This window comes from Pleurodeles waltl, chromosome 8, assembly GCF_031143425.1.
Source record: "Pleurodeles waltl isolate 20211129_DDA chromosome 8, aPleWal1.hap1.20221129, whole genome shotgun sequence".
NCBI lineage: Eukaryota > Metazoa > Chordata > Amphibia > Caudata > Salamandridae > Pleurodeles > Pleurodeles waltl.
In genome coordinates this window covers 185,664,118-185,690,194 of record NC_090447.1, presented here as the reverse complement: position 1 = coordinate 185,690,194, position 26,077 = coordinate 185,664,118, and positions in this window count along the sequence as shown.

Sequence of the window (26,077 nt, the reverse complement as noted above, 5' to 3'; positions counted from 1 at the left end):
TGCCCTGTAATTCATATGCTAGTATGGGCACCCCGGAATTCAGAGATGTGCAAATAACCACTGCTTCTCAACACCTTATCTTGTGGCCATTTTAGAAATACAAAGGTTTTCTTGATACATATTTTTCACTTTTTATATTTCAGCAAATGAATTGCTGTATACCCGGTATAGAATAAAAAACCATTGCAAGGTGCAGCTCATTTATTGGCTCTGCGTACCTAGGGTTCTTGATGAACCTACAATCCCTATATATCCCCGTAACCAGAAGAGTCCAGCGGATGTAACAGTATATTTCTTTTGAAAAATCTGACATCGCAGGAAAAGGTTACACAGTAAAACGTGGAGAAAAATGGCTGTTTTGTTCACCTCAATTTCAATATTTGTTTTATTTCAGCTGTTATTTTCTGTAGGAAACACTTGTAGGATCTACACAAATGACCCCTTGCTGAATTAAGATTTTTGTTTACTTTTCAGAAATGTTTAGCTTTGTGGGATCCAGCATTGGTTTCTCACCCATTTCGGTCACTAACTGGAAGGAGGCTGAAAGCACAAAAAATAGTAAAAATGGGGTATGTCCCAGTAAAATGTCAAAATTGTATTGAAAAATTGGGTTTTCTAATTCAAGTCTGCCTGTTCCTGAAAGCTGGGAAGATGATGATCTTGCCACCGCAAACCCTTTGTTGATGCCATTTTCAGGGAAAAACCACAAGCCGCCTTCTAAAGCCCTTTTTTCCCATTTAAAAAAACAACAAAAAAAATCTTCACTGTATTTTGGCTAATTTCTTGGTCTCCTTCAGGGGAACCCACAAAGTCTGGGTACCTCTAGAATCCCTAAGATGTTGGAAAAAAAGGACGCAAATTTGGCGTGGGTAGCTTATGTGAACAAAAAGTTATGAGGGCCTAAGCGCGAACTGCCCAAAATAGTCAAAAAAAGGCTCGGCACAGGAGGGGAAAAGGCCTGGCAGCGAAGGGGTTGAATAGGTTTTCTTTGTTTTTGCTATCTACTACTACTGATTATACTACTCTCTGTCTTGTGGGCCTCATGTGCTTCACTGTCATTGATACATTTTTGAATTGTCAATGTTGATCCTCAGCCCGGGACGAAAGGTCCGTCCGCTCGAGTGCAGCTTGTACTTGAGTTTGCACCAATGATCTCCATGGTGCAAATATTATTATGAATTAACATTTATGCTACAGGAGGAATTGCATCTCCCTACAAATGCATGTAAAGGGCATGTAAAGGAAAGGCCATACCTCCATCCCTGTGTTCACATTCCTCACACATGAACATTTTTATTTTAAGAGCTATTTGTCCCTTAAAGATACTGAAGCTGTGTTAAAAACATTTTCACATGATTGAGTGGGATCCCTCAATGACCTAAGGGAAGAGAAGGACACTTAAGAGGAAACAGTAAGGAAGTTGGTTACTTGACACGTCATACTTTCGTACTTCACTCTTTATGACCATTACCTCAGTCTTATAGAATGTAATGCTTAAAGGGAGATGAGACCTATCGACTTAAGACAACTGTGTATGATTCTACTTGTAGTTGAACCATGTATTGTTTAAATCTGTCACCAGAACTATGAACCAAACAAGTAATTGGAATCAGGGGCAGCCCCTCCACTATGGCGGAGGAGCATCGTCCCACTGCAGAGAGGCAGCAAAAAGCGAACAATAAAATGATAATAAAAGTACTTTATTATCTTTATGTTTTTCCGCTTAACGAGTCTGCCGACTAGTGTAGGCTGATGTGGGCCATTCACTGTGTCAGCGGGGGGGAGGAGTGCTAGGGCACTCTAAGTGTGCATGTCAATTTGGCCAGCCATCTCAGTCCGGCCAAATCAACATCCGTGATTAAAACTCTCCACCCAAGCTCTGTTTCACAGTCGGGTGGAGACTAAGCGAAGGCTTCCACACCCTCACTGAGCAGCATTTCAGCCCACTCAGGCCAATCCTGGCACTTCTCTCATGCTTGGTAACAGCATGAGAGAAGCATCTGAATTGGGTGGGGAGGGGAGCAACAAGAGAAGAACCTGCAGTGGGAGAAGAGGAAAACAGAGGGCCGGCAGCGGCAGGCAAGTCTTTTTTTTAATTTTAGTATTATTCCCCCTTCATCCCCCCGCTCTGCACGCTGCCCCTCCTGTGCGCTGCCCCTACAGTCATTCCTGGCAGCAGCCCCCCGACTGGAATGGATCAGGTTGATCATTGTAAAATTATATTCCCTTTTGTATTTTTTGTTGGAAAACTCAATAAAATATGTTATACAGAAATAAAAATGTTTACATGTAAGGAATGGCAATGGGGCAGGAGAGCAGATGTAGAAGCTGCTCCAGGTCAGGTATTACCAGCGACCTTTCAGTGGTTTGATCCGCAATTGCGTCACAAGCCATTGATACACAGTACTGAGATTTACAAATCTAAAGCACCTCTTTCACGCCCCCTCCTATTTTCTAGTCACAACGAGTCGTAAGAGACATTTTATGAGTCATAAAGACTTTTCTGACTTTCAAAATGGCTCTTGCACATTACGACCTCTGATTTTGTGGGTGCAAAGCCTTTTTTTTGCGAATTGCAGACACTGCTAGAGCAAAACCACTTAGTCCATCAGGCCCTCTATGAGACTAATATTTCTGGAAGAGCAAATCCTTTTAATCTCGAAGGATAACTAAACTGCTGCCAATCATTAGATATATTGGATTATCCCTATCCTAGTCAGCTTAAGAACATGTATGATTTCTCCACCATATTGGAATATATTTCGTAGTCATGTTAAATTAGAGAAATCTTCTAGTACTGCAGTTTTTCTTTCGAAAGCAAGGCTTGGCTGTGGTTCTCAAGGTTAACAAGAATTTGCAATGCAATAGGTCTCGTGTTTGCTCAAGTTAAAGCTATTAGCGTTGTAAACTCGTAACCGGACGTTTCTTGCCGCTTAAATGAAAATGAAAAGTAAAACAGTTTTACATAAGCAAGCCGACGGCCGCCATGAGAGCCAAGCAGACACACAAAAGGAAACAGAAGTTCGCTCGCAGTGAAACGTATCGGCAAAAGTACAATTATCCATGTTACCGGCAAAAGAGCAATTATTGATGTAACCCGCAAAAGTGCAAATATCCATGTAACAGGGTCAATGTCATGCAAATCGCTTGACTACTGCCCACCGAGATCGTGCTTCCTACAAAATAAAGAGAAAAAGTAGTTCAGAAACCATCCGGAAAACATGGAGCCTCGCATGTTTTCAGTAGTTGGCTGGTGAACTTGAGGCGGGCTACACACTGGAAAAGGCATAACCTATGCATGCCTTTCACTAATTAAATCAAGTGAATTTTAAAAAGCAAGCCCACAAACCAACCAAACTGATGGGCATGAAATGGGCGTGCTTAAAAGCCCACAGAGAATTTAGACCAGGGACAGAGCACTTTGTGCGCTCAACCCTAAAAAACACTTTCCTAGCTTTTATTGCTTGCATTGATAATAAGAGCCTACCAGTAAGAACTAATTAAGCTTATGATTTGTTTCCATGACGTGCAAGCCTCACAAGGAACCCATGAAGAGAGAGTGAACGCAAACTTGGCTGCGTTTGCCTGAAGCATTTCAACACCTGAAAAACATGGCATCTTGCCATCACATGGATAAACAGTGATTCCAGTTGACATTAAGATGTTTGGCTTTCTACTGTATCACCCACTTTCCGCATAATGCTCTGTTCTCGAAAAACGAGTGTGGATTTCTGAAGCGAATGATTCAAAGTCTGTATATTTTTTATTTATTAGAGGTTAATTCAAGGTTCATGGCTCTTAAAGAGTTTCCCCCATACCGAGCATAATATTTGCTCCACTTCAGCGTCCCTTGTTGCTGGCTTAAGAAATAGTGTTCCATATTTCAGGACATCTGAACATATAATGTCACACTCAAAGCCACTTTTATATGCTTTTATAATGTGATGCCTCATTGTCGCATGGAATGCTGGGTGACCCTTAGTGAAGTTAAACGACTGCAGTTAGTCAGTCATAAATTATTTTATTTGGCTAAAACCTTAAAAGTATAAAAGCAATAAAATGTACAAAATTCATTATAAAATCTTATACATAAGCAGTCGATTCTACAAAGTTAATTACAAAAAAATCCCTATTACATAATACATTCACATACAAAATTCATAATTTATTACAATTCTTATTGACAAACTCTACTTACATGATTCATTAAATTATTTCAACCTTCAACCAATTTCATTTCCTGCTAATTCTTTAAAAGATGGCGTGCTAACCAAATTATCCACATACAATTCTAGTGGGACTCAGATACTTACAATGACATAAAGTGCAATTTCCAATTTAGAGTGCCCTACGTTTTACTTCACGCCTCTTTAATACATGGCAAATTTTCCATTATACCATCAACCAATATAATTTTTTTTAAAATAATCTATTTGCGCCATTTCAAACTCTTCATTCGCCTTTACTCCCTACGTTATACCCAGCACTATAAGTTCAGTTAAGACCCCTCTTAATCCTATTAGAAATTGGCCTAGCACAAGTTACTTTCTGAAATCTAATGTTTATTAGTAGCCTAAGCGCTTGATCCCGATTAATAATATTATATTCCTTAAAAAATTGGTTTAAAAAACTTCTTACGCACCTCTAAAAACCAATAGCAGTCCAAAAGTAGGTATTGCGTGCTGAATTTCTGTTGTAAGCCACATGTACATACGCGCTGGGTATCCTTGAGAAATGATTTTGCTTTAGGGTCCCTATAGCCTGGGTTCAGCCCAAATCGGAATTATAACACTGTGTCCCTTAGTCTTGGGTTAGGTAGAGCCTCTATATAGGGAAAACTTTCTGGGTTCCTCCATCCCCCTGAGAGTTGAGATTTTACACTCTAAATACTTCAGATCTATTTCTCTTGCCCTTTCCTTCACTATTGTTTGTAAGTTTTGTTTCGGGATCTGTGCACCGCGCCACTGATTGCCGGGTAAGCCTAAGAGAACGCAGATCTTCTCTAACCATCCTTTCACTTGTAACGCCCAATACAATTCGCTTGTTGTTATTTATTTTTTACACAATCTCGCGATCTTACCAATCCCCTCATCTCTTATGCTTAACCAAAACTTCAGTGCTGCATGCAGTCCCTGGTAAGTCCATGCCGTCTTTTGACATTCTGCTCTTATAGCTTGTAACATGCTTGACGGAGGTAACGAAAGCATCCGCTTTACGCAAAAGCTTTCTTCTGTCTCCCAATTTAATTTCCATGAAAGTGTTAAAACGCCAGGCGGCGAGAGCGGGAGCTTGTTCCAGAACTGCAATGAGCCTTTTATGGAGGACAGCGCCCTCCCCAAATTCCCATCTCTTAGATCTTCTGTGTCGTGGTATATGTTTATCCCAAGATATTTGAATGTTACTGGGCACCACTTTAAGCACCCTATCTGAGGAGCATCCTGATTATTGGGTGCCCGCTTTGCCAGAGGAAACGCACAGGACTTTTCCCAGTTTACCACGAGGCCTGACAGGTCTCCAAACTCAGCCAATAAGGATATTACTGACGGAATAACTGCGTGGCCGTTCCTGATGTATATTAAGGCATCATCTGCGTATAGTGAGATTGTGTGATGTAGCCCGTTCCTGATTATTCCCCATTCATGTTCCATGAGACGTATTCTTGCCGCTAGTGGTTCCATTGCTATAGCAAACAATAGCGGGGATAGGGGGCAGCCCTGCCGTGTGCCCCGAGAGATCGAAAAGCTGTCAGAGATCACCCCGCCCGTCTTCACCCTCGCGCTTGGGTTGGAATACAGTGTCCGGACCCAGCGAATATAATTGGGGCCTATTCCCATGCGAGCCATTGTGGCCAGAAGGAAATCCCACTCGAGGATATCAAAGGCCTTTTCAATATCCAATGAGAGCACCATTTCCTCTTGTGCGTCACAGGGAGTATCCCCCGTTATGCTCAGTAGTCTGCGAATATTTAGGAAGGTGTTACGCCTTGGAATGAAGCCATTTTGGTCTGCGTGTACCAATGAGTGCATGAGGGGAGCTAATCTGTTAGCTAGTATTTTGCCTAATATTTTACAGTCTGTGTTTAGAAGCGATAGTGGTCTATAGGATTTGACATCTGTGGGGTCCCGGCCCTGTTTGGGGAGTACCGCAATCATAGCTTCCTTTTGGGATGTGGGCAGGCATTCATTAGTCCACGCTTCTGCGAACACTCTTAGAAGGTGAGGTTTCAGGCAGGATAAGTGGGCTTTGTAGTATTCCGACGGGAGGCCGTCCGCCCCAGGCGCTTTATTTCTGGGCAGCTGTGCAAGGGCTAGTTCTATTTCATTCATTGTCATGGGGGTTTCGATTATTTCTCTATCCGTTTGTGATAAGTGGGGCAGGAGGGAATCGGCGAGAAAAGCCTTGAGTTGTGAGGCAGTGCATGAGGTGCGTTTAGTGCATAAGTTTGAGTAGTATTTTCTAAACGTCTTGTTTATTTCTACTTGTGTGGTAGCCATATCATGTGCGCCCACTCGGATGGCACCTATTGGAGATTGCTGTCTATCCTCACGGAGCAGCCATGCTAGCATTCTGCTTGATCTATCCCCTTCCATTTGCAACCTAGTTAAGTGATAGTTGTAGTCATGGCAGCGGAGTTTGCTGTCTGCGTCATTATATTTTAAGCGCCTTTCTTTTAGGACAGTATTGGGGATTTCCCCTAATGCTACCGCTATTTCCGCTGCCCTGAGCTCCTTCTCTAGTTTGCCAACCTCTGCCTGTAAAGAGCGTCTCACTCCCCACGTGGAGGATATACATACTCCGCGTACTACTACTTTCTGGGCGTCCCACTCTGTCGCTCGTGTTGTTGCGGACATAGCATTTATATCCCAGTACTGGCTTATAGATTCTTTCAATGATTCGGCGAAGGCTTGGTCCTGTAATGCCTCCGCCTGGAACCGCCAGGTGGGAACCGCCTGACGTGACCTTCCCCAATTCCGTGTTACTCTCAATGGCGCATGATCCGACAGTGTCTTTGCTAAGTATTCCGATTCGCTAACCAATGCCCCTATTTCGCGAGTGCCCCATATTATATCTTTTCTGGTGTGGGTGTTATGTGGTGCTGAGTAGAATGAATATTCTCTTTGTTCTGGGTGACCTAGTCGCCATATGTCGTGGAGTCTCATAACGCCTGCCCAATCCTGCAGGGGACCTGTGGGTTTCCTGTTAGCTAGTGAGCTCGGGTAGGCACTAGTTCTATCCAATACTGCAGATGGTGTGCTATTGAAGTCGCCGCCCCAAAGGGCCAGGGCCATGGGGTGGGACAGTAATGTTGGAGTGAGGGTGGTGAGAAAACCCGTGGTACCACTGTTTGGGGCGTATATGCCGACCACTGCTATTTGTCTGCCTTCTAGTCTGCCCTCCACTACCACATATCTCCCTCCTTGGTCTATCTTGTGTGTCGACAAGAGGAATGGGACTCCCGTCGCTATCCAGACCAACACCCCCCTCGCGAAGGCCGAGTACGTTGTGCCTATCAGCCGGCCTCCCCATTTCGTGCACAAGTCACGTAAGTCCCCTTCTAGCATGTGTGTCTCTTGTAGGATGGCAATATGCACTCCTAGTCGTTTGAGTCAAGCATGTACTCTGGTCCGTTTACTCAGCGCCCCCAAGCCCCTAACATTCCATGTTACTATGATGTACTGGTTTTTGGTATTTTTGCTGAAAGGCGTCATATAAAGCTTTGGGGGTAAGTTTCTGTGTTTAGGATCTGGGGTCTGGTGTTGGCCCACCTGGTCACTACCTTTCTGTAGCTGCTATTTATTAAATATAGCGGGTGCAACTGTTCATTTTGAGTTTTGAGTGATTCCAGTACATGCATTTCTACTAAACTATTAACCCCAATTCCCCTTAATGAATCCCCGTTACTACTTACAACTAGAGTGAAACTACTGAACTTGAAAACACGTGAAATAACCCATATCCGGTTGGATTTGCATAGTGGGATTCTCATATCGTCCAGTTGTGGCTCTTATAAGGGGCTCACATCTTTCCGCAGACTTAGGGGGTCATTCTGACCCCGGGTTGGCGGGAGCACCGCCAACAGGCTGGCGGTGCCCCGCAGGGCATTCTGACCGCGGCGGTTTGGCCGCGGTCAGATGCGGAAAACCGGCGGTCTCCCGCCGGTTTTCCGCTGCCCAAATGAATCCTCCATGGCGGCGCAGCTCGCTGCGCCGCCATGGAGGATTCTGACACCCCATACCGCCATCCTGTTCCTGGCGGTTTGCCCGCCAGGAACAGGATGGCGGTATGGGGTGTTGTGTGGCCCCTGGGGGCCCCTGCAGTGCCCATGCCAATTGCATGGGCACTGCAGGGGCCCCCGTAAGAGGGCCCCACTTTGTATTTCAGTGTCTGCTTTGCAGACACTGAAATACGCGACGGGTGCCACTGCACCCGTCGCACCTTCCCACTCCGCCGGCTCAATTCTGAGCCGGCGTCCTCGTGGGAAGGGTGTTTTGCACTGGGCTGGCGGGCGGCCTTTTGGCGGTCGCCCGCCAGCCCCGTGCAAAAGCCAAAATACCCTCAGCGGTCTTTCGACCGCGGAGCGGTATTTTGGAGGGGGGAAATCTGGCGGGCGGCCTCCGCCGCCCGCCAGGGTGAGAATCACCCCCTTAGTCTGCTAATACCATTGGGCGCCCCTCGGAACGTGAGATTATTCCCTCCAGCACCGCTCCGCCACTCGCGACCCGCCCCCAAGCGCCCCCTATAACTTATCTTAGTATTTATATCAAAAATACACATTGCTGGAGGCGCATTCACCCCAGGCCTCGATGGCACCACATAGTCACTGGAGGTTTTCAGGTTTCGAGCATCCTCACTGGCGGTCCCTCAGGGTGGTTGTGTGCAACTTAAAGTTCGTCTGCGGATCTGGGGGTGACCTTTGGCCCACCCAGCTCTCCTATTATTGTAGATGTGGAACTGGCCGTGTCAGAGTCCGAACCCAGCTCTGGGGGTTTCCCAGCAGTTGCACAGTTGCTTTGCATGTGTAAAGGCGTCTCTTTCAGCACTTTTGCTCTTTCTTCTGCTGCCTGCCAGTCATTAGGCTGGCCCCTGGTTCGTCTTTTGGATCGCTTCCTTGCAGCAGGAGTTTGCCATTTCTCATCCTCTTCCGTGTCTTACCGGGGATGAGCTAGGCCCTTGGCGTGCAGCCATGTCCAAGCAACCTCAGGGTTTGTGAATATGTGGGTGCGGTCCTCCGCTACTACCCTTAGTTTTGCGGGGAAGAGCAAGGCATATTTTAAGCTGTGTTCTCGTAGGCGTTGTTTAATTCTAACGAAAGAGTTGCGTTGGTTCTGCACCTCCTGTGTGAAGTCTGGGTATGCGTTAATAGTTGAATCTTCATACTTAAATGGGCCTTTGTTGCGAAATTGTTGTAATATTGCATCCCGGTCTCTATGGTTCATGAATCTGGCGATCAGTGGTCTAGGTGGCTGACCAGGGGCCGGGGGTCTGCCCGGAATTCTATAAGCCCTTTCAACTGAGAAAAACTTGGATGGAGCCCCATTTAACACCTCCTTGATTAGCCATTGCTCCAGAGGGATTTCCGACTCCATTTGCCGCATACTTTCTGGAAAGCCCAGAAATCTCACGTTGTTGCGACGCGCCCTGCTCTCCATTTCTTCCGATCTCCACCAGAGTACCTTCAACTCCGCGTCCATGCGCTGGATCTGTTTTTGGTTTCCTTGCGCCATTGGGATTAAGTCGGATATTTCAACCTCAGCCGTTTTCACTCTTTCAGCTAGACTTCGGTGGTCCACTCGTAGGAGGTTCAAGTCTTGTGCAACTGCGTCAATTCTGTTTTCTAGAGATGATTTAGTGTCCAAAACCGCCTGCAATACTTTCTCGAACTGAGCAGAATGCGTCATGAGAGTGTTTTCCAGTGACTGTAGGGACGAGTTAGATTGTTGGTCGGTGGGTGTTGGCCCATGGGTGTTTCGGTCCAAATTCTTGGCTGACTTGGCTCTGCCGGCCATTTTAGCTGTCCCGGGGTCTCCTCCTAGTCTCCAGTAGTTTCGCACTATTTGGCGCTTTTGGTTCGGCAAGTTGACTTTTGCTAAATGTCCTCGATATGTTGTGCATGTTTGGCGTTGGGGACGTGGGGTTGGCTATCAGTGCCAAGGGAGAGCGTATTCCTGTTTATGCGTGATTGTTGCCTGTGGCCATGTGTTCACTGATAGATGCAGGGGCCGCCGTGCTCCACGACGGTCCAACGTTAGGTCCCCAGGGGGCTATCCACGGTGCCCCTCAAGGTGGGTGGGGAGCATATCAGCTGGAGTAAAGTACTCTCACCTTCATAGGTGGCGGCTGAGCCTGGTGCCAGAGGTGTCCCCGGAGAGAAGAGGGAACGTAGTTGAAGGCCGAGGCAGGCGGCGCAGCCCGGAGGGACCGTAAAGGGGAGCGATTGTCTGGAGCTGCGGGCAGGCTCCACGTTGGCGCAGGGCAATTAAAGCATGTGCCGACCGCGGGGCACAGGCGCGGTCCTAGCGCCCACAGCACGCGCCAGCCGTCAGCGCTGTGCAAGCTGTAGAGACCAAGCCTGTGGGGGACTGCAGTGCATACTGGGCTTGAGCCCTTTTTTTTAAGGTTCAAGCCCTGCTTGTCTCCATCTTGAGGGGCGCAGGTGAATTGTGCTGATGATGAGGCAGTGGGGGGGGGGTAGGAGTCCAGGGGTGTCCCCTTCGCGTAGATCGAGTTAATCCCCACAGATTTCCCCCTTACCGCGATATGACAGCTTTTGCCCATCTTCCTCTGCTCCCTCTTGGGCCACTGGCTGCAGTATACTTTAGTCCTGGGCAGGAGTGCCCTTTCTTTTCCTCAGGATACGTCCTCACAACTCCGCCGCGGTGTCGTTTAAATTGGCACCTCAGCTCCCTGGCCCAGTTCCAGATATGAGCACCGGCCTCGCGCCGGCCGCCCGCCGCGCCGCGAGGGTGCAGGGCGCCGCCCCCGGGTCACGGCCCGCTCTCACCCCACTCCGGTCGGCGGTCCAGGTTCGGCTTGCGCGGTCGTGGTGCATCAGCACCTACGGCCGCGAATAGAGAAGGCGGGCGCCAGCTATACAGGGCAGAAGCGCGCCTGGAACTGCCGAAGCAGCTCCTCGTGCCGGTCGCCGCGTCCGGCGCAGGTCCCTCACGGGCAGGCTTCGGCCCGCCCGCACCTCTCGGGCCGCGTCCGATCCGCAGCGAGTGCCCCAGTCCGTCCCGGTTAAGCCACCACCTCGGCTGCGGCTGCGGGGTTCCAAGGGGTGCACTTCAGGATATTGTGGTCGAGCCGGAGACGGAGCGCTCGAATCAAGCGACCGTCCCGGCCGCCATTTTGGCTCCTCCCTATAACCTTTAAACATATCTCTTGGATCTTCCTCCATTGTAAGGTTTGGATAATTTACTATCAATTCATTGAGTGCTTCTAGACTACTTTCTGTAAGGCGGGTCGTTATCCTACGAGGGTACTCAACTAGTGCTATCAATGCCTTTTCTCTCAGATTTTTATCGGTTGACCGTATTGTTAATCAAAGTGGCCAATGGTCGCTGCCCTCTATATGCTCAACTTCAAAGTCCTGCACTTCTCCAAAGGACCAAGCATTTTCAAAAGCATAATCTATGGGGTAAATCTGGTTGCCTATTCGAAAAGTCTGCTTTGCCAGGCGATCCTTCTTCATACGTCCATTTAGACAGAACATGTCTAGGGATCCAAAGGTTCTTACTAAGGACAAATCACGTGCAGAGCATTCTACGTTTGGGAAGATGCTATTTGGAATTTGTGCAACCACCAGTAGCTCCTTATACAATTTGTCACTACTATTGGGATCAAGTTTGTGGTTAAAATCTCCCAAAATTAGGGTCAGGTATCCTGATTTACCAATACTTAATAATTCCAGATCTTCCTCATACAGACCCCTCTGAATGTCATAATCATACATATTCCCCAGTTGTATATATACATTAATTATTATTAACCGTTTAGCACCTCCAATTGTATTGTAGAGATCCACCTGGCCTGCCAATAGCCAGTGACATTTAGGCCTTCATTTCAACCTTGGCGGTCGGACGAGGCCGACCGCCAAGGCTGAACCACCATTCGGCTGCCCATGCGGCCTGAAACTCGCTGGGCGCATTTGGACATCCCACTGGGCCGGCGGACGGACACAGAGTTTCCGCCCACTGGCCCAGCGGGGATGTCGGCCGTAACATTGCAGCTGGCTCCTAATGGAGCCGGCGGCAATGTGGCGGTGTGGCGGGTGCAGCAGCACCCATCACGCTTTTCATTGTCTGCCAGGCAGACAGTGAAAATCGCGACGGGGGCTGTGCCTGGGAGCCCCTGCACTGCCCATGCCAAGTGCATGGGCAGTGCAGGGGGCCCCAGAGGCCCCGGGACTCCCCTTACCGCCAGCTACCACCATGGTCATAATATGGCGATTCGTACTGCCAGCCTGTTGGCGGTACGAACGCCACTTCAACCCTGGCTGTCGGTGACCACCAGGGTTGTAATAAGGCCCATAGTTTTTATTTCTATAAACGTATTCACTATTCTTGTTGAAGCTATGGTTAATAGCCCCACTGATGGGCGACCTAACCCTTGCTGTGTTGCTCCCCTGAAGAGTCTCATGAAACCATCTACTGGATCAGGTTCGTCGCACAACCAAGTTTCCTGGAAACACACTGGGCCAGCGGGCGCCCGCCAAAGGAGCGCCCGCCGGCCCAGCGGGAAAGACCCTGCAACGAGGAAGCCGGCTCCGAATGGAGCCGGCGGAGTTGCAGGGGTGCGACGGGTGCAGTAGCACCCGCCGCGATTTTCACTGTCTGCTAAGCAGACAGTGACAATCTTTGTGGGGCCCTGTTAGGGGGCCCCACGACACCCATTCCCGCCATCCTGTTCCTGGCGGTGTAAACCGCCAGAAACAGGGTGGCGGGAAGGGGGTCGGAATCCCCATGGCAAACCGGCGGGAAACCGCCGGTTCCCCTTTTCTGACCGCGGCTTTACCGCCGCGGTCAGAATAGCCCAGGAAGCACCGCCAGCCTGTTGGCGGTGCTTCCGTTGCCCTCCACCCTGGCGGTTTCAAACCGCCAGGGTCAGAATGAGGGCCTATATCCCACTTTTCAAACTCTCCTTTAAATAAGCCTTGTTTTAAATGATTTTTATAACCTCCCAAATTCCAGGAAAAAATCAAATGGCTGTGCGACGGGCTTAAATCCTTGTCCACGACACTCAATTCGCCCCTTCTATAATTATCACGAGGGTTTACAAGGGGCTCAAAACAATTCCTCCACTGTGGGTCATTATTTTCAGTAACTCTAGTTACACTTAGACTGCTATTGTTTCCATCCACGCACCTTCTTTGATTGTTATTATATAACAAATTACACTGCACTTGATTAGGGAACAGACCTGCATGACACGTAAGGACCCTCACATCTTGAGTCTCGCGCCCTAACTCACTTTGCTGTACTAATCTTATACCTTCCTTCCCTAACTCCGCCTCTGCTTGCAGTACCAGACATCAAATGCATTCAGACTAGAAGAGTGCTTTAGTCACCTCTTCCCCCTCCGAGCTTAGTATAAATCCTATTTGCTTTATGTCTTCTGACTCAATTTCACATAGACTTGGACACCAGGCCATAACTTCTAGAAGGTGGGTACGATTCAGAGGTTTTAACTTTCTGCGCCTTTTCCTCCCAATCTCTCTTCCCTAAGGTTCCAGATAGATCCACCTACATTTACTTCCGCTAGGGCTCTCCCACTCTCTCTATTCCTCAGGACCTCTAGGTGACAACGAAGTCCCCCTCTTTGCTGGGCAAAAAAAGGGTTGGCTCATTCCCTACTTCTTGCTAATCTCTTAATATTATCCTCTCCCTCTAAACCACTACTTTCCTCTCTTTCTTCTATTTCTTCCATTACTTCCATCTCCACTACCATTCTATGAGTAACTTTCTTTCTTTTTCCTCGCTGGCTAACTTCTCAGTAGGGTACGCTAGGTACTTTTTGTTACGTGGCCCCTTGCTCTAGGGCTACTACTTCCCACCCTTGGCCTCGGTCTGTCCTTGAGGTGTTGGCCTGGGCTACCTGGGCTATCTTTACCTCTCTCCCTACTGATGTTTTCCTCCCAGCGGTTCTTTGCCTACTTTGCTTCCTACATTGGATTTTATAGTGACAACTGTTGAACCCATAATCCTTTCTCCCCCTTCTACGATTCCTCTTTATCCCCAGCATTGGTTGTTTGGAACCATATACTGACGGTTGGTCTAATGTCTGTATTTTGTCTGTTTCCCCTCCTTCATTACTATGTTCCCGGGTATCATGGGTATCATGGGTATCTGTTTCTCGATCCCTTTTTTCCAGCACAGGACATACTGTTATCTCTTGTAATTGATTTTTATGTACTTTCTTCAGACTATTGTTTGCAGTCAGTACTTTGCCTGCAAAGTCTTTTGCATTAGGAACATTACATCTAGTAGTGACTCAGCTGGTATGGCAATAGTATGCAAAACAGATACAGATTGTTTGCCCCAAATAGGTGACGACAAAAATATATCCAACATTTTACTACCTTCAGCAACACTCCCCCTCACCCACCCCACAAAAACCACCCCCCTTTCCAAAGCCAACTGTATCATCTCCTCAGAATTTATACTATCACTTACTTGGGATGAAATGCAGGGGGATGAGGATTGCCTGGGCTCCAGCAAACCCTTATGCCCACCACCCTCCTCTGACCTCCTCTCCAGTAACAAGTACTCCTAGGACGGTACTCCCCACGCAAAGACCACAAAAGGATACTTGGCTTAATCTTGCCGGACTGTTTGTTACTTAGTTGAGCGTTTCAGGAGTTCATGCCGGGATGTTATTTTAACTCTTCTTCTAATTCTTGGTAATTCTTGGTAATTCCTGGTAAAGACACCACACACTCCACATCAAAAGCCAACTAAAAAGGATTTTCCAAGGTTTACGTTCTTAGTTCTTAAATTCTTAAGTTCTTAGATAGCACATGGTAAATACACGGAGCACATGGAAAAGAGGGGGGGGCCAAACCCCTGTGGGGGACAAGCCGCCCTGGCCAAATACCAGCCGCCTCTAGCTGCTTTCTACTAGCTCTATTCAGGGGCCTCCCTCTGCTCTAGCTCTAAGTGCTGTAGGTACACAAAACTTACAGGTCTAATATAACCTCAGCACCACAGAGAACTACTGGATAGACAGACAAACTTATTCTGCCCAGGTTAGAGTATTTAATTACACCCCCATATTTCCAGGGCTTTTCCTTGTGGGAGGGTACTAACAACTCCAATAATGGTGGATTTAGTTTTTTAGGTTTTGTTCTGCACCTTGCTGCTTGCTGCTTGATGGGTATGGGGTGCAGGGCGGTGCAGGGGCACAGGGGCACAGAGAGGCCTTACTCAAGGCAAAGGTCAACCATTCCACGTATAAACATGTAAAAGCAATTGGTTTTGCCCCTAATCCTATTCACAAGGATCAGCAAAGATCATTTTTAGGTTTGGCTGAATTTTATGCCTAATTTATAGAGAATAATTTGGGTAAAGGAGAACCTACGAGGACTTTATTGAAATAGAATGTAAAATTTGCGTAAACTTCGAATTGTTAAAAAAGGAAATCACAAAAACACCATGTTTGAAACCATTTGTAAGTGGGAACAATTGCCTGGTCGTGGTGGATGAAAGTGGGTATGGTTTAGGAGCAGTGTTGGTGCGAAAGAATGAACAAAAAGAATGGGTTGTTATGTATGGTTCATGGGTTTTTAATCCATCTGAAGTAAATTTCTCGGTAACTGGAAAATAATTATTGGCATGTACCTGGGCAATAGACCACTTTAGGAATTATTTGTGGGGAAGGAAAGTTTTGCTCAGGACTGACCACAAACCTTTAGTGCATCTGCTAGCACCATGTGGTGGGAGATCTATGTCAGCAAGATTGGCCAGATTAGCTTCTAAACTACACGCTTACCACTATATTGTTAAATTTGTTCCTGGCAAGTAGAGTGGACCAGCGGGTGTGTTATCCAGATTACGACTGAATTATTGTCAAAGTGATGAGGACATGGATGGTGAATGAGAGGTGGCTGCTGCGTTTGAGTATATTGTCGAAGTATTTGTGGTTCAAGAGGGAGCTGTGGCTCAGGAAGAATGGGTAAAATCAATGAGGGATGATCCTGATATGGTGAGTTGAGAAATTCCTTGTGAAAAAGTGGCCCAATAAAAAGACTTGAGGGAAGATTGCATTTCATTCAGCAAAGTGCAAAGTCGGTTGGCATTTCTGGAAGGCTTTTTGATCCTAGGAGATAAGTTTGTACCACCTGTAGGTTTGTGATCAAGGTGAACGGAACTGGTACATGAATGGAATAGTGGTTTGTCTGGATCAAAAAGGAAAATTCTGGAACAGTTTTGGTGGCCTAGTATGAATGCGAGCATTGATAGGTGGGTGTGAGAATGTGGTGCATGTAATAAGAGTTGTAAGTCTGCGTGTTCTTTATTGCATCCTGTGTTGTGTGTTTTGTGGAGATTCCGGATAGACCATGGAGAAGGTGGCAGTGGATATAATGGGGCAATTTTCAACTTTCCCTGAGAAGGAATCATATGCCTTGGTTCTTGTTGACTATTTCTCGAAGTGGCCAGAAGTTCGAATTATAGGAAGTGTTACTACTGACATGGTGATTACATTTTTGGAGGATATCTTTGTGACAGAGGGTATTTCTGAAGAAGTAGTAACGGATAATGGGGTTAATTTGTTTCAGGGAAGATGAAGGAATTCCTGTTGGCGTCATGCTTTATATCATCCAGAGGCAAATGATCAGGTGGAAGGTGTAACAGAATTGTGAAGGGTCTATTCAGTTGGCCATCAGGCCAGGGTTGTGTTGGAGGAGGACTTTACAAGCTACTCTATTGTCCTGTAGGGTAACTTTAAATTCTGGGACTGGGAATACTCTGTTTGAACCTTTGGGAGGGAACACCGGAGACTAAGGGCCAGATGTAGCAACTTAAAAATTTGCGAGGTGCAAAGTGCGAGTCCATGCGACTCGCAATTTGCACCTCGCAAATTGGTATGCAGTACGGTGTTTCAGACACCGACTGCAACTCGCTATGGGGTCGCAATGACCCACCTCATGAATATTCATGAGGTGGGTTGCAAATTGCGGCCCCATAGCGAGTATAGGCACTCGCAAACATGGAGGCCTGCTGTCGTCAGCAGACCTCCATGTTCGTGACTGCTTTCAATAAAGCAGTTTTTTTTTTTTTTAAGTGTAGCCCGTTTTCCTTAAAGGAAAACGGGCTGCACTTAAAAAAAAAAACGAAACCTTTAGTTTCGGTATTTTTTCAGGGCAGGGAGTGGTCCCTGGGACCACTCCCTGCCCTGAAAAAATATTTTTGGGTCCATTCACAAAGTGGAAGGGGTCCCATGGGGACCCCTTCCAATTTGCGAGTGGGTTACCATCCACTTGAAGTGGATGATAACTGCAATACCATTTGCGACCGCGTACGCGGTCGCAAATGCTATTGCATACCACTCAGACTCGCAAATAGGAAGGGAACACCCCTTCCTATTTGCGATTCTGAAATGCATATTGCGAGTCGGTACCGACTCGCAATATGCATTTCTGAATTGGGAAACGCGTTTAGCGAGTCGCAAACGGCAATTTTTGCCGTTTGCGACTCGCTAAACGTTTCCTACATCTGGCCCTAAGTTGGTACCATGGTGGTTAATGAGACAATAGAAGGTGGAACCTGTGATAAATGGTGATGTTGAAATGGAAGAAAGAGAAAGCACCAAGAGAAAATTAAGAGACACATGTTGAAATTTTGCAGGAAAGTGGGGTGTGATTCTGGCCTCGTTGTAGGAAGTTGGGTTTGCATTAGGAAGTCTGTCATCGTTCCAAAGGGTCAAGTATTACGGTACGACCTGCAGCAATTGGTTGAGGTTATGAAGTCTGCTGTGAAAGGTCAGGCTGGTAGAGTTTGGAATATGGGCAGGCTATCAATGTGTAAATATGTACAGACAAAGAGAAGAGAGAATGATGATCGGGAGGACAATCTCTTCCTGGATGTCTCTGATAATGTCAAGGAGACCAGATCCTCGGGGCTTGCGCATGTTCCCAACATGTCCACCTCTTGGCAGCTCCGAACTCCACTAGTTATATAGCACAGAGTTAAAGAATGGCCAAGTGGGGGAATGGGTTTTGGGTTGGGAACAGTGGGGAAGGAGACCTGTGGAAGCAAGAGTTAAAAAACACAATTGCAAGATTAATCACAATGACTTTTAATAAGTTTTGTTTCAAATTAACACTTATGCTGAAAACATGAATGGCCTAAGGCTTCACTATAACTAGGCCTCAATAATCTAGGTACCTGGAAATCAAGAAAGGTTATGCAAGGTTTTCTCATGAACATTCCAGAATTAACATATTATATTTTGAAAAATAACCTCTCTCCAAAATACTTCCTAGAATAATCTCTGCATTGTAGCAAGAATCAAAGAGCACATGTTTTTTTTTCTCTGCGTGAATGAACTGTACAAGTACGATGAATAACACTGCTACGTCACTCTCTGATTAAGAGTTTCAAGACTCAAATGCTCAGGGAATATTATGCACTGTAATCAAACTGCACATCTAGGTTTCAATGTCTAGAAATGATCGCGAACTCCGCCGATCTGTATTTCAAAAGTTAAACACCAGGAATGAATCGCGCACTCTGTTGCTGATTCGAACATCTAGATTGACATGCAAGGAAACGATCGTGCACACTGCCGGTCTATGATTCAAGAGTTAAATGCCGGAAAAGAATTGCACATACTGTTGCCGATTTGAAATTCACGATACAAATGCCATGGAATGATCGCGCACACTGCCGATCTAAATGCCAAGAAGTAAATGCCTGGAATGAATCACGCACACTGTTGCCGATTTGGAATTCACGATACAAATGCCATTAAATGATCGCGCACACTGCCGATCTGAATGCCAAGAAGTAAATGCCTGGAATGAATTGCTCACACTGTTGCCGATTCGGAATTCACGATACAAATTCCATAAAATGATCACACACACTGCCGATCTGAATGCCAAGAAGTAAATGCCTGGAATGAATTGCGCACACTGTTGCCGATTCGGAATTCACAATACAAATGCCCTGAAAACAATCGCACACGCGATTTCAAGTTTAGGCCCAAAACTCAAGTGTCAATGGAAAACGGAGTTGGGGACCTAACCCGACCTCTGCCTTACCGCCCTGCTTGTAGATCACCAAATAAACGAGGCCTGGAAATGACTGGATAGGTCTCCAGGACAGGAGCTCTGGAAAATGCTGCTGCTCTGCACCGGGACCTCTGAATAGTGAGCATGTGGAGCTAGGACGGCTCCCTTATGTAGAGCCAAGCCCGCCCACGAGCCACACCCAACCATGCTGCAAGAAAGGCTTCTAGAAAGTCTTAGAATAAAGGGCCAGACCCTGTAGTCCTGCAAACAAGCCTTGCAAATGAACAATGAATTACAAACAGCATTAATGACTTTTCAAGGTAAAAGCTCTGTAATGCAAAAGGTTAACATACTGCATAGAAACTTAATGCATGAAATATGTCTTTGCATAAGGACTGGGTTTTTGCATTTACGTCGCCCGTAGAGCGCGCACTGTCCTGATGTTGACAGATAAGGAGTAACTCACTGTCCCAGAAGATTCATCTGGCCTAAGGAACAAGGAGAAGGATAGCAAGATGGTGATGGATGCTGGTACTAGGGTACCTAGATTACCTATTTGTTATAAGGATTATGTATTGTTTGGTAAGTTTAATTGATTTAGTTTGTAAATGTACATTTTATCACAGTGTATGTAGGCTACTGGTTGTAACAGAGATTTTATATTTAGTAAGTTTTGTGGGTTTATTTTGATTTGTAGATGTTGGAGTTTATGGAAAGTAAATTTGTTCAAAGAAGGGAAATGAGTGACAGCTGGATAGGATGCGCAAGGTTTGTGGGTAGCTGGAATGTAGAACGCGAGGTGTGTGATGTGAGGCTAATGGCGGCTGGTTGTGGCAGATCGAGGGTGACAGGAGGAGATGCTAAGCGTTGCTGTCCCTCTTTCCTGTTAAATGGAATAAAACTTTTTGAACCAACTGGATCTCCATTACACATTCACAGGATGTTATGAAGTTTTACCTCTCACTAGTTTTGCTGCCAGAAACGCAAATCCAAGTTTGAGTATGATAATAGCACAGGTGTAATTCAGTGCTTAATTTGTGTTGGTGGTTGCAGGTAGTGGGCACCGGCACTCATTTTGGTTACAAAGATGTACGTCTCATCTGCAAACGAAAGAACGCCACAAAAGGGAGAAAGAGGGTGGTAGAGAAAAATCGGAAAACTGTGACAAAGGGAGAAAGTAGGGATCACAAAATGTGGTGTCCTTCATTTATTTTTCTTGTTTTTTGCAGCTTAAGCAATTGACTTGTAGTATGGATGAGTGAATGGTGATGTAAGCTAGGGGTATAACTCAGCCCATAAACGTATGGAGGCACTCGGTCATTGTGAAATGTAGTACTCAGTCACCCCTGCTTCATACACCTTCTAGGAAGAAAAAAACAACGGTGTAACAGAGAGATTCCTTGTTATCAGTTAGTCTTTTTCTCTTTTTTTACCTTTCTGATGCATGAGTCCACAATGCCAATTGGTGCGATGGTTCACTGGGTTAATGCACATGCTGCAGACGTCTCTGTACAGCCTGCAGGTTACATATTCAAACACTAGCAGCATTGCCTCATTCCATGAGCTATAAAAAGAGAACCATAGAGTTGGGAAAAAGAAACAACTGATTTTGATAACACCACAGTGCTGTCAGAGGTTGCATGCATCAGAAACAGAAGCTGATAGAAAATATGAATGCCCGCCACAGGGTCCCTTGGCAAACAAACGCTTTGCCGGGGGATATTAGTGGGTGTCTTATCGGTGACAAGATCCCCACAAAAAGACTTCTCTTTGTAACAACAAAACCTTCAGCATATCTATCTTGAAATAAATGCCAAATACACAACTCCATCTTCTATGACCGAGAAAGTGAGATCTCCTTTATATGTTCGGCGACCAGTCTCAACCTCGATGCCTTGTCAGTGAAGTCCAAGCCAGTTAGGCAGTGCTTAATTTGTACATAAAACGGTGCAGGTGCCCAGAGCCTTCCTCTTAAACATGCGCCTGCTGCATTTAAATGTGCAAGCACGGAATACTGAGACAGCGTACTTCTGAAGCCATCTTGGGCCTCTTCAATCCATTTAGATCCACTCCCCAGCCCTTCAGCTCGCTCTTGCAGCTTTCTGCTTTCAACCTTTGTGACGCTTTTTCGTTATTATATTCCTCCGTCTTTCCGATATGTGTCTTTTGCTCGCAGTAAATGCTTGAGGCAGAAAAATAAGCGCCGGCCCTCAAAAATAAGTGCCGGTGCATAGCACCGGAAACAATAAGCACAAATTAAGCACTGCAGCTAGGGCTTGTTCACCAAATTGTTTGTTACTGTAAATCTGTCTTGGAGCACAAACTGGTAAGTTTTACAACTGTAAGGGATTCAGAAAAGGTGGCCTTGCCGTTTTGAATGCTTTTACTTCCTTAGACTATTGAGAGAACGTAGTTTATATATTCAATATTAACACAGTGTTTATGAACTAATGTATAATAATGCTGCATAGAAAATGTACTAATGTATTTTGCTAAACGCGTGCTTGAAATGTGCCCACGGGGAGTGGCCGCCAATGTATACGGAGATTAATGAAAATGACTAATATTGATTAATTATTATGTTAAGACATAGTTTACACTAATGATTATAGGTTGTGTTATTAAAGTTTTTCTAGAAAATCACTAGGCCTTAGCATGAGTCGAGGCCTAGCTGCCTGACTCTCATATTGAATGTGTTTTTTTAACGTGCATTGTGCTGACTCACTGAAGGACATGAACTCTTGTTTTTCTAAAAGCTAGAAGATGAATGTAACTGTAGTCGATCCGTTCCCATGAAATTCAAAGTGCTTGTAGAAACATTTTAGCTGAATGCAACTGTGTAGATTTGTACCAGCTACAAGGTTGCCTGAACCGGTACAGACAATGGAGCCACTGACTGAAGATGTGCAAAGAACCACGAGAGGATGAAATCATACCGGACATTCTACCTCCTGAAGACGTCAATCATAAGGACCAATAAACTACGTGAGAACTGTTATGGGGTGACAAATTTGATGAAGTAATTGAAATATTATTGGTTAGAGATAATGGGGCGGAACCCCTATCCAATCAAGAATTAGGCGACTGTACAACGAAAAAGGGATAAAAACTTAGGTCACAAGGAAATTAGTTAGTTAGCTAAGGAGATGCTGATGCGATTTGATATGATCCAGAAACTTTGTCACTCTGTTTAGTGACTTGTAAATTTTACTTAGAACCATCCTTAATCCTTATATTACCCATTTATACTTTACCTCCTTAAGAGGAAAGTACCCCTTTTCCCCTACCTGCCCGAGCCGAACTGAGTTCCTGACCGATGGCGAAACAGCTGATGTCCTGAGGACGAAGACAGAACCTGAGTGCTGACCCAAACGGAGGGTAACTGTATGACAATTAAATTTTAATTGTCTGTTTGCTTTTCCTTTCTAGGTACCAACTGCTTCTTTTGACAGAGACCATAGTTAGAGTTTTTTTTTTAATTGATGTTACTAAGTTGTTTTGCATGAAGCCCAACATGCCAATGCTAATTCGAGGTTAGTTAAGGGGTTTCACTAAATGTACGTAAATAGACAAATGACTGAATCTATACTTTGTTGAATAATGCACCAAAGTTACTCTGCTGAGGTTAATCTATGTTCACGCTGTGTTATGTTCTAATAATTGTGATTCTTGCTTTGATGAAATCTTATTCGAGTTGCCAAATTATAACAATGTTGATGAGCTTATTGTTGCTAAGATTAATAAACTTGCTAGTAGAATTGTAATCAATAGGGAATAAATATCACAAAATCGTACTAAACTGGTGTGGTTATTCATGGCTGAAAAGTCATGGTGGTGTCCTGAGTTTATTGATGTCTTTGACTAGAGTGAATTGTCTTGTTATAGTAAATATTGATGACATTATTGACGTATTGATTGACATATTGATTAGCTATCTCGTCGTACGGTGTCTTCAATCAGGGTCAAAAGGTTCATCGGCCTAAAATGAGTCCCAGAGTGTGTAAAATAGTCATAAAGGGACGCGTTAACAGTTCTGGTAGCAGAGTTCGGTTTGGCTCTTTGGGGGCCCTAGGACGGAAAGTCATTGTTTAAAATTGTTTTTCGAGATAATGCAAATTGGAGGTGTGATGTGTTTCTAAATTCCCCATGACTTTCCCGGAATCCCGGAGCCTGCTTAAGTGAGTTGGGTATGTTCTCAGCGTTTTAGTATGTGTGGTGTAGAATTTGCGCTTGCTCAGCTTATGCATATTGCAGGTGATTTGTGAAGTTTATGTGTGTTGAGGCCAGGTAATGTTGTTTTAGTAGGAGTGGGCGTACTCCGCAGTATGAGAGTAGGGAAGTCAGCGAACTTCATGTGAGTGTGGCGCTTTGTGCTAAAACATTATCCACGTGGTTGGTTGATGATGTACGGACCCGTGGTGGTCTAAGACTCCGGAGTATATTGACAAGTGTAGGAGACACTTGGGTTTATGTTGTAATTTGTGCGGTTTAATAGGTCAATCGGGCGTGGTTGACAAGTAGAGTTTGAGTCAAATTGTGTGAGTGAAACCTTCGATGGAGATTTGGCAAGTTCTAAAGTACACTAGAACGAATCATTGACAAGTTGAGAGTAGGATTTGCGGGTCGAATTCTGCTTGCGAATGCGGGAGCTGAGAAGGAGAGAGTAGCGGCCAAGACTTCAAGTGAAATCTCTGTAAAGTTCTGAAGCGATTGTGTACCCTTCCTGTAGTAAACCAGCAAATTTGAGTTTTGGTTGTTAAAGGTGCTCACAATATATTGCATTAGTTTTGTGTGAGGAGGACAAGCCGCAAGACTTTGTCAGCTACAGAGTGTGTGAGTGTGACGTCACTTGAGACGCGCTGGGATAGGTCAGTTGCCCAGAGAGGTCGCACAGATTGGCAGCCGTACGTGAGAGGCAATTGGTTGAGAAAGGTGGGTGAAGAGTGTTCTGGGAATTAAAGTCACTTTCTGATTAGATTCTAAACAAAATAAAAGACGCAAAAAAGAAATTTTTCAAGGTGCTAAAGAGTGCTTTGAAGGGAGATGTATATATTAGGGCCAGTGAAGGGAAGCCTACACCGCCTGAGGGTACTCCAGCTTATATCGTGATGGAGGAAAAGGGAGTCGCGCCATGCCTTTGGATGAAACAGTGGCGCAAATTAACAGAGAAAGAGGGATGTCTAGCGTTTCTGGAGCATGGAACTTTCAATACGAGAATTTTTGAGAACTTAAGGTGGATGTTAAGTGTACAAAAACCGCCTCTGAGACCAGCTCAGTATGAGGCATTAGCGGTCTGGGATTTAATGGCCGTACGACAAAGACAGCAAAGACTTGAAAGGAGAATAAAAATGGCAGAGAAGACTTTAGCTGAGGCTAGATGGGACAATGAGAGCAGAATGTGGAGAAGGGGAATAGTTGACGGACTTAAACTGTTCCCAGCAATAACTCAAGAAGATGAGACGCAGGGAAAGAAAGCCACCTGTAAGACAGACAAGGGCTCTAGCAAGACAAAAGAGACACAGAGGTCCTGGATAGACGAAGATGACTCAGACGATTAAGAGTTTCTTAATCAGTTGTTACATGATCGCCCGCCACCATATGCTATAAATGTGCGGGTCCTGAGGATCCAGCACAGAGTAAGGGAATTACAAATACAATGCAGACAAGTGACACAGTTTTGATACAAAATGGTGTCAGTGTACCCACTGCACCAGACACACAGATACAGTTGCAACCTCCACCGATAGAGAGGCTCTATCCAGACGTCCCAGTACTAGAGACAAATACGAGTTTGATAGTGCCGCCTGATCCGATATACATGAGATTAAAGCTAGTGCAGATTGAGCCAAATCCGCAATTGCTGCCCCAGCCGCAGCAGCAACAGTTGGTTCTGAGTTACAATGCAGTTGCAAGACCGCAGTCAGTACCTACAGCACCCACGGTGAGTCAAGCTCTGGGAGTTAATGCTCCACGGGTTTGGGACCTGGTCAGACACCAGCTGCCATATCGTTACCAATTACTGTTGGTCCACCAGTACCGCTGTATGCGCAGGATAAGCCTGGCATGTGTGATCAGGGAATAATGGCTCAAGAGGCAATAAGAGGAGGGTTCACAGGAACTCCCCAAGTAATGACACCAAGAGAACAATCAGCAGCAGGACTCAGATCTTTGCTAGACCTCAGTCCGATTGGGGCTCCTTTGGAGACAATGAGACAAGCAGGGTTAAGTATACTAGCCCCACAGACAATGAGTGCAAATACATCGCAGACACCATTGATGCAGTCAGGAAACATTTCGTTGCAAGGTTTTTCCGCGCAACAGTTGAATGAGTGGTTAGAAAAGCTCAACGCTCCGCAGACTACTGCAGTGACCGCAGAGAGGTCAGAAAAGGATGAATACTTACATTTTATAAGATTGGATGTAGAAGCTGCAGAATTAGTGGAAGGAACAATGGGGGTGAACAGATTAGAGTCTTACACAGAAGCAGAATTGAGATATCTGTGCCCCCAAATCACTAAAGAAGTAGGCAAGGTGCATCAGAGGTTGGCAAACCTGGCAGACAAATACAACATAGTCATTGAGAATACTAAACATTTGAAAAGAAGCTACAGATTAGACTTCGATTCTAAAGATTTTGATCACATGAGGTCTACCGGAATGAAAGTGCATCTTAAAGAAATACTGCAAATTGCGCAAATTTAGGGAGCCTTAGAGAAATGGGAAGGCAGATGGGCAAAGAAAAGAGATAAAGAAAAGTTAGGCAGTCCGGAACCAAAGCAGGCTAAAGCTGCACAGGACACAGGAACAATAAAAATTTTACCAATGAGAGAGACAGCCGGAGGGGTG